At 32.1% G+C, this 16182-nt stretch overlaps 1 protein-coding gene across 1 annotated transcript in view; it reads right to left on the bottom strand.

Moving 5' to 3' along the window:
• Positions 1–15656, bottom strand: part of LOC129953971 (stathmin) — a 408077-nt gene extending 392421 nt beyond the window's left edge. Inside the window, exon 1 of the mRNA XM_056067542.1 lies at positions 15428–15656. The gene's annotated coding sequence lies outside the window, so the exon portion shown is untranslated. The remainder of the gene's footprint in view (positions 1–15427) is intronic.
• Positions 15657–16182: the final 526 nt, after the last annotated feature.

The raw sequence follows: 16182 nt of genomic DNA on the forward strand, positions 1-16182 counted from the left end.
TTGACAGCTGTCACTTTTCACTGACAATAAATCACCCTTTCAATTCAATTCAATTTTTATATCTGAACATTGATCCAGAACAAAATCTAAAATTAAGCAATGAATCTCCAAGCTAATAAACAGTAATGCAAATCACTGCTGGCCATTCAAAAGTTCTTTAAGTTAAAAATGTGGTTTCTAAGTAGCTTCTGTGCATTTATTGACAATGAAAATTGCCGACAATTTCTTGATTGTCAATTCTACAAATCTGCACAAAATCTAATTATCATCTGACAACGAAATTGTTCGACTTTTTTTTAATTTTTTTTTTTTTTTTTTTTTTATAATAAGCGCACACTCAAAGGGATATATTACCCTTATTATGAATACACAGTGTGAGCACTAGGAAAGGGAAAGAGGGTTTGAAAGGAGATGTCGGTGCACATTGGTTTTGAATTCCTGAATATTGCAATAGCTGGGAAAGACAGAGTGTGGCAAGGCATTCCACATTCGCATAGTACGGCTAAAGAACGAATCTCTGTACTTGACAGTACGACCGAAGTTGGGCTCGAGTGTATATTGATGAGCATTCCTAGAAGCGCGAGTATTACGGTTGAACTGTTTAAGGGGAGGAATGCAGCTGGCTATTTCTCTAGAGCATAAACCATTAAAATAACGGTAAAAGAGGGTGAGACAAGAAACATTTCGACGATGTTCAAGTGACGTAAATGATCTTATGATGGTAATATCACCAATCAGTCTAAATGCTCTACGTTCAATACTGTCCAAGAGGCTTAAGTAAGTTGCAGGAGCACCAGCCCAGATATGGGAGTTATACTCAAGCTTTGGACGTATATAAGTCTTGTAAATAACAGCCAGATCAGAAGGGGTGAAATACTTCTTGCATTGCCTAAGGAAAAACAAACATCTTGCGGCATTTTTGGCGACATCGCGTATGTGATCGTTCCACAAAAGGTGGTTGGTGATACACATACCGAGAATATCGAGATGTTCAGTTTCCTCGATGCAAGTGCCATTTATGGATAATGGCAGGGGGGGTATATTTCGCTTTAACGATACAAGACAGCATTGCGTTTTCGAAGCATTAAATTATACGCGGTTTCTTATTCCCCATTGTACAATGCTGTTTAGGTCGGAATTTAATGAGCTTATCATATTTTGTCGTTGCAGTTCCACATCCGAAGAAGAGGGGTGTGAATCTGAAAACGAATATGAAAAGCTAAGAGTACTATCGTCAGCGAAACAATGTATTGGATTAGATGTTGCAGACAGGAGATCATTAATAAAAATGAGAAAGAGTGTTGGAGATAGAACAGAGCCCTGGGGCACACCAGCATTTATTTTGTGGTTTTCAGACTTGAATCCATCCAATACAACTTGTATTGAACGATTCGAAAGGTAATTACTAATCCAATGAAGGAGGGATTCATGCAAACCGAAAGCACGCATTTTCGATAAGAGAGCCTGGTGCCAAACCCTATCAAATGCTTTTGAAATATCAAGTGCAATAATCTTACTTTCTCCAAAACTATGTAAAGATTTGTTCCACTGTTCGGTGAGATGAACCATGAGATCACCAGTGGACCTATTGCTACGAAAGCCATACTGTCGGTCATTAAGAAGCTTCCGTTCTTCAAGATATTTCTTGAGCTGATAATTAATCAGCGTTTCCATGACCTTGGAAAGAAGGGACGTAAGTGCAATCGGTCGATAATTAGACGGTGAGGAAGATTCGCCTTTTTTGGGAATAGGCTGGACAAATGCGGTTTTCCATCCGCTCGGAACGAGACCTGAGGAGTAGGACAGATGAAAAAGCTTACGCAGTGGTTTTGCCAGCGATGAAGAACACCTCCTCAGAACAATAGCGGGGATACCATCCGGACCAGCAGATTTGTGTATGTTAAGATCTTTTAGGACTCTCGCTACAGTACGAGTGCGAAAAAAGATTTGCCCCATAGAATCATTAACTCGCTCAAGTACAGGCGGAGTCATAACACTCACTGGCAGCGTTGAATTGGCGGCGAACTGCCTAGCAAAGAGATTTGCTTTCTCTAAAGAGCTAACAAATGGAGTGTCATTCACAACGAGCGTAGGAACCGAGGAAGAGGAAGAATTCCTCATATTTTTTACAAATGATCAAAAAATTTTACTGCCTTTGGGACATTGCAGAATTTTTTGCCGTAATTTTTGGTCATGTTTGGTCCGTCGAATATGTGCGTTGCAGGCCATCCTGGCTTGCTTGAACTTATTCCGGTTTTCCTCAGTTGGATTGGCTTTAAAACAACGGAAACTTACCTTCTTGACCCTAATAACCTCTTTACAGCTCGCATCGAACCATGCGTTTTCCTTAGGTCTGATGCTTTTAACCCTATTCGGGATAAAAGTTCTCATTCCCAGGAGAATCAAACTTGTGATCATATCAACGCTGGCGTCAACGTCACTATCGAGGAAGCATAGTGACCAGTTAAAGATCCTGAAGTAATTATTGAGACCGTCCCAGTTGGCTTTCTCGTATTGCCAAACGGTTCTCTTAGGAGCTCTTTCTTTAACTAGAGAGTTTTTACACAAGAAGCTGATATGACACAATGGTCAGATGTGCCTAGAGGAGATAGGACACTAATAGTGTACTTACGAGGGTCAGAGGTAAGAAACAAGTCAATAGCAGTAATAATAGTTGGATATTCGGGTGGGCTCGTTGACCAGCTGAGTTAGGTGGTTTAACTCAGCGAAAATCTCAGCACACACTCCTTCTGGTGTTGACTGGCCTGAATGTTGAAGCCATGAAGAATTGTGCACATTGAAATCGCCCGTAACAACGATTTCAGTGCGAGGATAGGACGAAACAATTCTTTGGATGGAATCAGACAAAGCATCAAATTCACGAGAAGTTGATACTCTGTCAAGATTTGGGCTTCGATAAAGGAAGCAATAGTGAATGATTTGCTTATTCACGGAAAATTTAAACCACATAAAATTGAAAAAAGAATTTGTGCAGGGACCATATTGTGGCAAGAACTGATAAGCAACATCATTCCTAATGTAAATGGCGAGACCATGGTGGGAAAAGAATAATGGCACCAAGTTATACCCTTGAATAAAGAATTCAGTGGGATCGGAATCCTCACCCACTTGGGTTTCACTTAGTGCCAATACAGCTGGCCTGTTTAAAGCAGTATGGGATTACACAGAAAGAAAATTCGATCTAAGCCCACAAATATTACAATAATCTACCCTGAAATTACCAGCCATTGCAAATAAAAGAAACACAAAAACCAAAACAGACGAAGACTATAAGAAAAATATTACTGAGTTGAACCACAGAATGCTGTTATATGTATTGAATATTAAATATGTATTGAATTGTTTTTTGGATATTGTCAGCTCATTGTCTCAGACAATTTCTTTATAATTGAAGATTTGCAGGCCAAAAAGTTCGCATTCTCGATTTTGGAGTGAATATCAGCCAGAAGCATTGCAAGAGCTACCAACACATCCAAAAAAAAGTCACAGTTCGGTGCGGTTAATGGGCTGGTGGCATCATTGGACCTTACTTCTTCAAAGATGATGCAAATCGTACCGTTACTGTAAGATGATATCCAACTTTTTTTTTGCCCAAAATGCAAGAGTTTGACTTGCATGACATGTGGTTTCGACAAGACGGTGCCAGATGCCACAGGACCGGTCAATTGGCCGCCTAGATCGTGCGATTTAATGCCATTAGACTATTTTTTGTGGGGCTATGTTAAAGTTCATGTCTGTACAGACAAGCCCGCTTCAATCGACAGATTAGAAGATAACATTGAAGCATTTATTCGTGAGATACCGGCCGAAATGTTGGAAAGATTATCCATAAAATGAACTAAGCGGATGGACCATTTGAGGCGCAGTCAAGTTCAACATTTGCATAAAATCTTTGAACATTAAACTATATGGGCCGTACTATCAAATAACGACTACAACGATTCAAATAAAGATTTCATGCATTTTTCTGAATTGTATGTTTTATTTTTTGAAAAACTTTCCTACAGCTTTTCAAAAATCATGCTTTAAATCAAAAACTAAACAAAATCATACTAAAGATGATATAACGTTGGACGAAAAAAAATCGAGTCCGTACAAATGACGCTTGACTGCAAAAATACTTGAACTGTCAGACCAAGTTTTTGTAATGTTGTCAGGGATAGAGGAGACCAACAGTTTTAAGCCGAATCCGAACGGCTAATGTGAGAAAGCACTTTTCATGACAATACTTACACTTGGAGGATTTGTCAATTCCTCGCAGGAGGTTAGGTAAGGTAGGTTAGGTTAAAGTGGCTGTCCAAGATGGAAACGGACACACTAAGAACAGTTTAATGACCCATTGTGATACCACATGAATCTTGAGGCTTCCTCCTAAGCTCAATGGAACCAGTTTGGGTCCCTTTCAAAACGTGAGAGGCTGATTATGCTGATATCTCTTATGTAATTCTTGCGTTTTCGAGCCAGAGCAGGGCATGTACAGAGAATATGAAGAACTTCCTCCATACAGCTTCTGCCTCGCAGGAGGCAGTACCCGTGAAAAAACCTTTAGATTGGACCCAAGACTTCTGGCATGACAGTCAAACGTACTAACCATCGTGCTACGAGTACTACGTATGTAGTGATGTTGCGAATATTCGCATCCGCAATTGCGGATTATTCGCAATAATTCCAACATCCGCATAAACTGATGTGGAGTTTGTTGCGGATGCGTATGTTTTTTAACGCTTTTTTCAAATTTGAAAAATAGCAACAGCACGGCATATTATATCATGATCAATAAAAACACCCTTTCACCCTTAGTAAAAATTTTAAATTCAAAAATCTCGGTCCCAAGTAGGCGACGACAAAAGCAACAACAAGTCATATGCAATGGTCACATTTTTGAAGATATAAAAGCTCTTGCTCAGTGGTTTATTTTTAAATAATAAGTGATAATAATACAGAACATAAATGCCGCCACCAACAAAAAGCAGCATCTGGATCTATTTGAATTTAAAAAAGAGGCTGGGATGCGACCCACACTGATAACTTCCCATCCCGTCTGTCGATTTGTCTTGCTTAAAAGTTTGTATATATGTACTCGTATCAATTTTTACCAAATTTGCGTACTATTTTTTGTAGATTTTATTTTTTATGAAAAAACGGACTGTTGGATTTTTATATAAAAATTACTGAATATGGAAAACTATATTTTCTGTGAAATAAAATAAGTTTCAAGCCAATATATTTTAGTTTTGAAAAGATATTTGAGTCGAAAGTAAATTTTTACCAAGTTTTAGTATTGTTTTTTTTTAGAGTTTTATTTTTTGTAAAAAAAACTGTCAATTCGATTTTTTAAAAATTTTACCAAATGTTGAAAACAATATTTCTTATAAGATAAAATTACTTTGAAGCCAATATTTAAAATTTTTTAAAAGATATTTGAGTCGAAAATCAATTTTTACCCACTTTTATAAATTTTTTTTTTTAGGTTTTTATTTTTTGTAAAAAAACTATCAGTTCGATTTTTTTCAAACTTTAACTGAATGTTGACAACAAGATGTTTTGAAAGATAAAAGTAAATTAAAGCCAATATCTCAAAGTTTTGAAAAGATATTTGAGTCAAAAATCAATTTTTACCCACTTTTATAATTTTTTTTTTAGGTTTTTATTTTTTGTAAAAAAACTGTCAATTCGATTTTTTCAAACTTTAACTGAATGTTGACAACAAGATGTTTTGAAAGATAAAAGTAAATTTAAGCCAATATCTCAAAGTTTTGAAAAGATATTTGAGTCGAAAATCAATTTTTACAAACTTTTATACATTTTTTTTTAGGTTTTTATTTTTTGTAAAAAAACTGTCAATTCGATTTTTCTCAACATTCTTCAAAATGTTGAAAACAATATTTTTTATAAGATAAAATAAGTTTAAAGCCTAAATTTCAATTTTTTGAAAATATATTTGAATCGATATTCAATTTTTACCAACTTTGAGTAATGTTTTTTTTTAGATTTTTATTTTTTATAAAAAAACTGTCGATTAGATTTTTCTCAAAATTTTATCAGATAACAAAAACATTATTCTTCGTTGTGCAAAATTGTTTTAGAGATCAAATTATATTTCAGTCGTAAAATTTTGGAGGTGACAATTTTTTTTTTTCAGTTTTATTGATTTTTAAAAAATACCGTTATATTGATTTTTTTCAAAAAATATATCTGTTTGGTATCATGTTACAATATATTATATAAAATTTAATTCAAGTCTCTAGGGTTTTTAGTTCGTAAGATATTTAGGGTTAACCAAAATTTTCACATTTTTTTCAAACTGCTATAGTAAAAAAACCACCCACGCAATATTCTTGAGAGCCGTTTCTGCATCTTTCTGCCTTTTTATCTGTATAACAAAATTTGTTTGAAGTCGATGTCTCTTCTGGTTCTTGAGCTATGGACTACGAAAAAAACGTCGCGAACGTACGGACGTACGGACGTACGGACGTACGGACGTACGGACGTACAAACGTACGTACACACGCACGCACAGACATCTTTCTAAAAATCTTTTATTTCGACTCTAGGGACCTTGAAACGTCGAGAAATGTCAAAATTTTCAATTTGACAAATCGGACCCATTACAATAACTTCCTATGGGAAGTTAATAAAAATGATCCTGACAAGTCCGAATGCAAAATATGTCGTAAAACATACTCACGAAAAGGACGCACGACTTCTTTATTGAAAAACCACTTGAAGTCAAAGCACTCAGATGAGTTTGTTTTATTTGAGAGCGCCAACAATGAAAATCTTAAAAAATAAAAAGAAAGAAGATCCAGGTATGATATTTTTTTATAAACATAAAATTCTGATATATGACTACAGATCCCAGCTCAAGTATTTCCTTTCTAAGCTTAACTTGCCACGGAGTATCAGAAAACTTTGAACGAACATCAATCGTATTAAAATGCGAGACGTTTGAGGGTCGCCATACAGGTGACATCATTGCAGACAAATTTAACACAATGCTTACCGAATGGAATATTTTGAAACAAAAAGTGCACTGTATTATATGAGATGAGGGCTCCAATATGAAAAGAGCTATACGACTAGCATCTGAAAACTTATTTTTTAACAAAATTTTGATCTTTGCAAGAAAGTGGAAAATCCATCAAACTGACTTTAAAAGGCTTTCCAAAGTTGCACTGAGGTATTTATCACGTACACCAGCCAGTGTTCCCAGCTAACAACTATTTAGTGGAGCTGGATTAATCTTGCTTTTTATTAAATATAACTCATCCAATTATTTTTATTTTATTAATAAGTGATCTTATAATTTGTATCTCAAAATTTTCCATTCATAAAATTAAATTGTAACATCAATTAATGTAATTAACAAATTTGGGGTAATCAAAGATTATAATAATAATAATAATTGGCATCTATTGTCAAAGCACTGACAGTGGCAATTATTTAGATGAGTCAGATCATTAATGTTACTAAAAACTATTTTTGAACTGCCGAAAAACCCAAATCTTCACAATTACCTATCAACAAAAACAATTTTTTTTTCACATTTAAAGACCAATATAGTTAAAATTAGTGTGGCAGGTATGAATAAAATATAAAACTGACTAAATTAATTCTAACAATGAAATATTGTATAAGTTATACAGATATGGACATTAAAATAGACACAGATACAGTTGTTCAGAGTAAAACCAAATTAAAAGAACAACATGCATTGGAAGTAGTTTTAACCGTTATCAACAAAAAATGTAGACTTTCTTAAGCAAAATAACATGTTTTTTTTTTTGTTTGCTTTTTGATTGTTTGGAGATGAACCGTTCCTTAGGTAAGACTGTGTTTTTGATGGACATTAAAATAGAAACACATTGTAAAACAGACCTTAATATTAAACTAGTATCAAAAATATTAGTTTTTCATATTTTTTTTTCATTGAGTTCACTTTAGCGAAAGATCATTTGCGCCATAAAAAAAGATCCTTTCAAGAAGACTTGCTCAAAAAGATCAAAAGAATGGCGCCATTCCTAAGGAAAAACAATTATATGAATGCGGTTTAAATTCGCCTACGGTCATTTTGATTGGAGTGGGCCCGAAGGAGGTAAAAAGTTGAGGAATGTTTTGTGGATGGACGAAACAAAAATAAATTTGTTAGAAACCGTTAGAAGGGTTCCTTTGAAAGAACTAAATCAAAAATACATCCAGAAAACGGTCAAGAATGGTGGCGGCAGTATCATACTTTTTAGTTAATTTTCTTGGTATGGCGTTGGACCAATACATTTGATTGAGACAACGACCCTTAGCACGCATCCAAATCTGCTCAAAAGTATTTTAAGGACAAACATATCAGCGTTTTGGAGTGGCCATCCTTATTGCGTGACATTTAACAAACAAATTAACCGAACCGAGGAGGATGGTTCAACACGAGTGGTACAATATTTCAATTGACAGATCCCGCCGATTATTTTACTAAATGTCCAACAGATGTCACGCTACCGGATAAATTTGTTCTTTTTATACATTTATGAATTTAAAATATTTAAAGTTATAATTTTACTAGAAATAATGGGTAATTTTAGTTTGAAAGAAAAAAAAAATAAGAAAATGAAGACCAAACTTGAAAAAAAAAATCTTTTTAAGTCAATAAAAAATTGAATTCTTAAAACTCTGTTTGGTGTTTCTATTTTAATGTCCATATCTGTACATGAGATGACTATATTGATACTTCTGCATACTCATTCTCTGAATGAAGTATATTACCGAAAGCGAAAGATTAATCAAATCACAAAATAATAACAAATGTAATTCCATACGTTAGTTTAATGTTTAAGAATAATTTCAAAAATATATACGCATGAGTTGGTGTTTCATTTCTTTTCTAACAACTCACAATAAAATATAAATAATACAAAGTTGTCATACATTTTATTGTTTATTAAGCATTAAAATGTTACAGAAGATTAAACTTAGTTATTCTTTTTGAATAAAATGTAATGAAATAATTTTTCGTAGCCTGTAAAACAAAATAGTTTAATGCACCACGTTTAACCATAATAAGTTATAGTAATGGGTTCGTTGTGTCGAATTTAAATTGGTAACATTTCCCACTGTTTCAAGACCCCTACAATCTTAATAAAAGATTTTTAAAGAGTTGTCGTGCGTACGTGTGCGTGTGTACCTACCAATATCTTAATTTTTGAGTCGAAAATTTTTGGCTAGTTTTAGTGATGTTTTTTTTTGGTTTAAGAATTTGTAAAAAAAAAAACTAACAATTCAATTTGTCTCAACAAATTTTTAACAGATGTCAAAAATGTTATTTTTCGTTACATTAAACTGTTTTGGACGTAAAACCATTATTTTTATCGTAAAAATAATCGAGGTGACAGTTAGTTTTGTTTAGTTTTTTTAGATTTATATAGAAAACCGTTAATTTAATGTTTCTAAAATAATATATTATATTCGTTTGGTATCACGTCACATATCAAGTTTAATTAAAGTCACTAGCGATCTTGGTTCGTGAGATATTTTTTAAAATTACTTTCTCTGTCTGGTTTATTACCAGTATAGTAAATATTATTCAAAGTCGAAATCTTTACTAGTTCTTAATATATTGACTACGAAACCATCTTTGCAAACAAGCCTAAAAATTTTTGATTTAGATTATAATGACTTTGAAACGCCGAGACATGACAAAATATTCAAATTTTCAAATCGGACCGATTACAATAACTTCCTAGGGGAAGTTAAAAAAGATTATAAATTCAAACTTTTTTTGATCTTTTGCAAAGTATTGCTGTTATTATAAAGTTCATCTTTTTAAAAGAAAGTTTTACAAAAAGTGAAGCCCTACAAAAAAAACAGTAACTGGTAAAAAATAAGTTTGTATGCATTTTTTTTTTATCATACATATATCAAAAAAAAGAAAAGTCTGGGATGTGACAAACACTGATAACTTCCCATTGCGGCATTCGATTTGCCTTGCTTAAAAGTTAAAAAAAAATCTAAAAGTTGTCAGTTGAATTATTTTTAAAAATTTTAAAATGACCAACAATATTTTGCATGTAATGAAATAGCTTGATTTAAAAATCTATTTTTTAAAATGAGATTTTTGGTTTAAAACCAATTTTTACTAACTTTTAGTAATGTTTTTTTTAGGTTTTTATTTTTTTTTAATTATCAATTCGATTTTTATAGAAGTTTTACCAAATGTTGAAATAATATTTCTTATAACATAAAAATACTTTTAAGCCATAAACTTAAATTTTTGAAAAGGTATTTAAGTCGAAAGTAAATTTTTACCAACTTTAAGTAATTTTTTTTTAGGTTTTGATTTTGTATAAAAAAAAACTGTCCATTCGATTTTTCTCAAAATTTTACCAAAATCATTTAAATTATTGAAAAGATATTTGAGTCGAAAATCAGTTTTAAATAACTTTTAGTAATGTTTTTTTACGTTTTTACTTTTCGTAAAACAAACTGTAAATTCGATTTTTCTCAAAATTTTACCAGTTTTCAAAAACGTTATTCTTCACTGCATAAAATTGACAGACATCTCTCTAAATATCTTTTATTTCTACTCTAGGGATCTTGAAACGCCGAAAAATGTCAACGTTTTCAATTCGACAAGATTACGATAACATCCTATGGGAAGTTAATAAAAAAACCAAAAAATTTTAACATTTATTTAAATTACATATTTAAATATAATTGTAGACAAATTATTAAGTAATACTTTTCTTGGTTGTCCAATTTTGGTTTTGGATGGAACAATTTGGACACATCATAGAATATCGGCTATACAAATATGCCCAGTAGGTATCGTTTTGATAACAATAACGACTCAAAATGTTTTAAAGAGTTATCAATAAATAAGACTACAAAAAGCAGACAATGGGCTTAAACAATAATTAATACCTAAAAGCACGTTTCGTCATTTTCGGAATAAACTTTAACAGCGTGTTAATTTGCATGTATACTAATAAAATAACCAAAATAAACACGTCTTTTGCCAATTAGCCTTCATTTGGCCAGTTACTATTTCCAAGATTTCTCAAGTAATTTCTACAAATAAATAAAACACAAAAACCTATTTATTTTAACAGAATTAAGTTTTGAAATGGATTCGGACGATTTAATTATTAAAGGCATCAATGGCGGATGCAGGGGGGGGGTGGTCGTAGGAGGCCGTGAATTTCTCTAAATTTTGTGGTCTTAATTTGAACTCCTTTCTACAAGAAAAACATATTTTGGTGTATCTCCAGAAGGGTATCGCCCATAAAACCTAAATTATTGTAAGGTTTCTGAAGAACTAATGGACTGATTTCAATAATCTTTTTTTTCTGTACAAGCTCTTGTCGATGATAAAATCGATGATGATTCTTGATAATCAAAAATTTCAGTTTTTTTATTTTTAAAAAAATATTAATTTTGTTTACAAAACTCGGTAACGAAATTTAAATGTAAAATTTATTTGTATACGAACTTTATTTAATGCTTACAAAAAATATTTTTAAGAAAAAAATTTAAAATGATTTAAAATATAGGAAATATTTTTAAACAGACTTTTTGGAAGGCATTAGCGTAGCGCCCTAGTCGTACATTTTTTTTTTAATAAACTGGCACTAAAGGGGTAATTAATACCCTTTACATGTTCAAAGGGCTCCCTGAAATTACGCCATAGGAAATTACGCCAAAAAAATAAAATCGAAAAAACGCCAAAAATTCTCCATACAATTTTTTGGCTGTTTTTCCTAGGAAAAAGAACCCAAAGAGTTTGGTGTTAGTTCCGGATTTTTTGGCTATTTTTTCCGAAAATTTCTTTGCGTTTTTTCCTTTTAGAATAATGAAAAAAGGCCAAACAATTTTTGTTTGGAAAAAACGCAAGAAATTTGCTTTTGGACTTTTTTTCCAAAGAAAAAAGGAAAAAACGCCCAAAAATAAACTTTTTAGTTTTTTCCCAAATCTTAAAGGAAAAAACGCTACAAAACAAACTTTTTGGCTTTTTTTCCTAATCGAATAAGGAAAAAAAGCCAGAAAATTAACCGTTCGTTCTTCCAAACTAAAAACACAAAAGTACATGTTTGTCGAATGCATTCATATGGTAGGTTAGGTACAGAAATATATAACGGCAAATAACAGTATTTTACATGTTTTTCACGAATTTTAAAGAGCATATTTCGCGTTCGCACGGCAGCGCCATGCCGCTCCTTGTTACTTTTTGGGCTTTATTTCCAAATTAATTTTGGAAATTAATCCAGAAAAAGCTCTGTTCATTCTTTAAAGGCTTAATTTCCAAAACTAATTTGGAAATTACAACAAAAAGTTCTTTTTTTGGAGTTTTTTCCATTTTAGTATTTTGGCTCTTTTTCCAAAAGTTAGGCGTAATTTCCACACTTTTTGGCGTATTTTCCTTTTTGTTTTTGGGCGCTTTTTCCTATTTTTTTACGCCAAAATTGTTTGGGCTTTTTTTCCAAAACAGTTTTTGGCGTAATTTTAGGGAGCCGTTCAAAGTTTAAACACAGAGAAGGATTTAAGAGGATATACCGATGCACATTGTCTTAAAGTTTTGAATATCAAAATGATAAAGAAAAACAGAGCTGGGTAAAGCATTCCACATTCTCGATGTGCGGTTAAAAAAGAATCTCTACACTTGACAGTAGTACCCGTGGCATGATGGTTAGTGCGTTGGACTGTCATGCAAAGGGTCTTGGGTTCAATCCCTGCCTGTGCCACCTTAATTTAAAAAAAAAATTAATTTTCGCGGGTACTGCCTCTTGCGAGGAATTGACAAATCCTTCAAGAGTAATTCTTGTCATGAAAAAGTGCTTTCTCAAACTAGCCGTTCGGATTCGGCATAAAATTGTAGGTCCCCTCCATTCCTGACAACATTACTCGCACACAGGAATGGTTGAGAGTTGTAAGTCACTAGGCCCTGGTTCACAACGGACTGTTGCGCCACCCCATTTGATTTTGACACTTGACAGTACGTCCGAAATTGAGCTCAAGTTGATGTGTGATGTGCATTCCTAGAAGTACGAGTATTACGGGTACGGCTGAATTGTTTGAGGGGGGAATGCAACTGGCTAATTCGACAGTACACTGTTTATAAAAATATCGCTAGAACAACAAAAGGCATGAAGCATTGCGCCGGTATTCAAGTGACGTAATTGTTTCAGTCATAGTTCTATCGCCTTTCATTTTTAAAGCTCTTTTTGGATCCTGTCTAAAATACTTAAACTTGTTTTAGGGGCACCTGCCCAAATAGGCGATTTATATTCAAGTGAAAGACGAATGAAGGCTTTGTAATTTACAGCCATCTTAAAATATCTAATAAAATTAAATAAACACGAATTTCAACAGCAAAAGTGACACTTTTGTTAAACTAATGGCTAAGTAAAAAACATAATAAACGTTTCATATCTATTGATATAAAAGCTTGAATGTCTTGAGAATTGAAGTGAAAAGAGATTCTAAAACGAGTAATTTGTGTGTGCCACACAAACGTTTCTTCCCTACCTATCTGTTTGCCTTAATTTGTTTGAATTTAATTTCTTAGAGAAATTATGTACTTAAATGGACCTTTATCCTCAAATTCAAGAACCAAGCATTTTTCTCTCTACAATTTTTAAGTTTTGTTGACTCCTTTAAGGTAAAAATACGAGTAAGCAGACTAATAGCAATAGTAATAATAGACTCCCGAAAATTGAGATCGAAAAGCTATGTCAAAAAAAGGCCGACAGTTCCTTATATCAGATCATCTTTATTTTAATAGAAATGGAAACAAGAAAAGTATATTTTATTTTTTGAAAAAAAGTTATGTTTCAAAACAATTTCTTGCGTGAAACTAATGTGTTTTAATATGACATATTTAAAAAAACTGTTGGAATCTTGGAATGCTTTCATATGTAGGCAGTCATCCGAATAAAAAAATTAGACCAAAGCTCGCTGGATAATAGTGTTCTAAAATAATTTGAAAACTAAAGTTTCCACTTTAGCAATTGAAATCTGTAAATGTAAGAATAAGATCCACATTATGTTATTAAAATTTTGTTTGCCTCCTTCACAAAACATTAAAGAATATTTTGAAGCGGTGAGTAAAAACTTATCTAAATGTCTGAACCCACTTCCACCCCCCCCCCCCTGGATCCGCCCTTGGAAGACATAAACATCTTTGGAAGGTGTGCGCGATGCAAGGAGGAAAAATATGTCTAAATAAAAATGGAAGTATTTACAAAAACATAATTGAATATTAAAATAAATATTTGTTCACTTAATTTTTTAAAAAAAACTTATCACCAACAATCAAGAATAACAAATAATGTTAACTACTTTGACCTGACTGTAACTGTCAAAATGATAGTGCAAAGAGTTCACTAATATTCAAACGGGCCCTTATCCAGACTATTTCAATGATTATTGGTATGGGGGAATATTTAAAGCCTTGTTAAATATTTCAATGAGCTTTTTTTTTATAATTGGCAGGGCCCTTAATCCTACTCAGAAAAATATCAGTTGCCTAATTTACTTAAATAAAATTAGGATTTTATAATTTTTTAAATACATAAATAGCAAATGTCATCTTTAAACAAACAAAACAGAACTAAAAATTTTTTTGCAGCAATACACCTATGGCGATTATAAATCATACATAAGGAGAACATTAACAAAATACCTATTTGCCACCCAAAATAAATGGATACAATTTGTTGTCACACACAAGTGCTAGAAACATAATTGCCAAAAACTAGGTTTTGTTCCTACTATTTTCGGCACAGCTTTAATTACAAGTTAATGAAAAGGAAAATGTTCTAAATTGTAACTAAAGTTGTACTAATTTGAATTACTTTGATTACACAATGCTCTTTAGTATTATTTGAATATGAAATCATTTAATTTAAAGATAGGAGATCAGTTTATTTTATGAAGGTTTATAATAAACTTTTTAAAGCTTTTTACTAATCGAACAATAACCGAGAAAAAATGTATCATTATTAATTTTAGCGACAAATAAACAAGATTTAAAAAAAAGCAATGGAAATCACATACAACAAGATATCTCCAATAACATAACTCCCTTCAAAATAAATTATTCAATTATTCGTTACCCCTTTCCACTTTCTAGCTTTATAAGTACAGTTCAAGAAGGTAAAAAAGTACAAAGAAGAACACAATAAAAAGAAAACCATCTTCACCACCAAAGTGAACTGCGTAATACTAAAGGTTGCACATAGAAGCAGAAGGCAACAAAATATTCTTTGTTCTTTTCAATTGTTTTCATTTTTATACTTCACTTCGTCACTTAATTTTATTTTCATTGAATAAAGGGATTTACGCCTTTCCCTAGAAACAATAAATTCTTAACAAAACTTTACTAAATAATAAAATAAATTATAATTTAATAACAACTATTCACCTTTTGATTAATATTTTTGGTAATGTTTGCCGTTATCCAATAAATGCACTCAAACACGAAATCACAATTTATCACGTTTCAAATATTATTTGAAATTTAACGGTCACTTTACGAGTATTAAACAATTGAATTTATCATAGATTTTTCTTTATTGATTTATGCAAAATTATTTATGAATATCACAACGAAACAACTTTATCAGAAGAAGATCGAAACGAACTCAAGAACACTTCGAGATGAAATGATTGTGGAACGTATGATCGGGATGGTTTTATGAGAGTAAAATAAGAAGAAAATGAATAATTGGCAAAAGAATAGAAAACAAAAAGGGAAAATAAGATCATTGCAAATAAAACAAAAACAAAATAGTACAATGTAAATAAAATACCCATGTTCATTTTGGCACAATTGAGTGAGTTAATAAATGTGGATCGAATTGGAATGGAGTGGTTTTTTGCTGGAGCTGGATAGGAGTATAGTATGCAATCTGAAGATAATGTAAGTAAAGTAGAATAATGGTTACCACTATGGTGGATTTTTCTTAAACTAAAGTCTACATTAAGAAGTGTTTTGCTAATTATTGTAAGCATTATAATTAGCAGTAAGTCGAATTAAAAAACACTAAATTGACAACACAACAAAATTTCGCTTTTTTAATTATTAAATAAAAAAGGTTAAAATCATTTAAAATAAAATTTTTTCTTCAGTAAAATGTTCTGTTCAAAATTAGAAAAATAATCAAAGAAACAACTGTC

The sequence above is a fragment of the Eupeodes corollae genome, chromosome 1 (assembly GCF_945859685.1).
Source record: "Eupeodes corollae chromosome 1, idEupCoro1.1, whole genome shotgun sequence".
NCBI classification, from domain to species: Eukaryota; Metazoa; Arthropoda; class Insecta; order Diptera; family Syrphidae; genus Eupeodes; species Eupeodes corollae.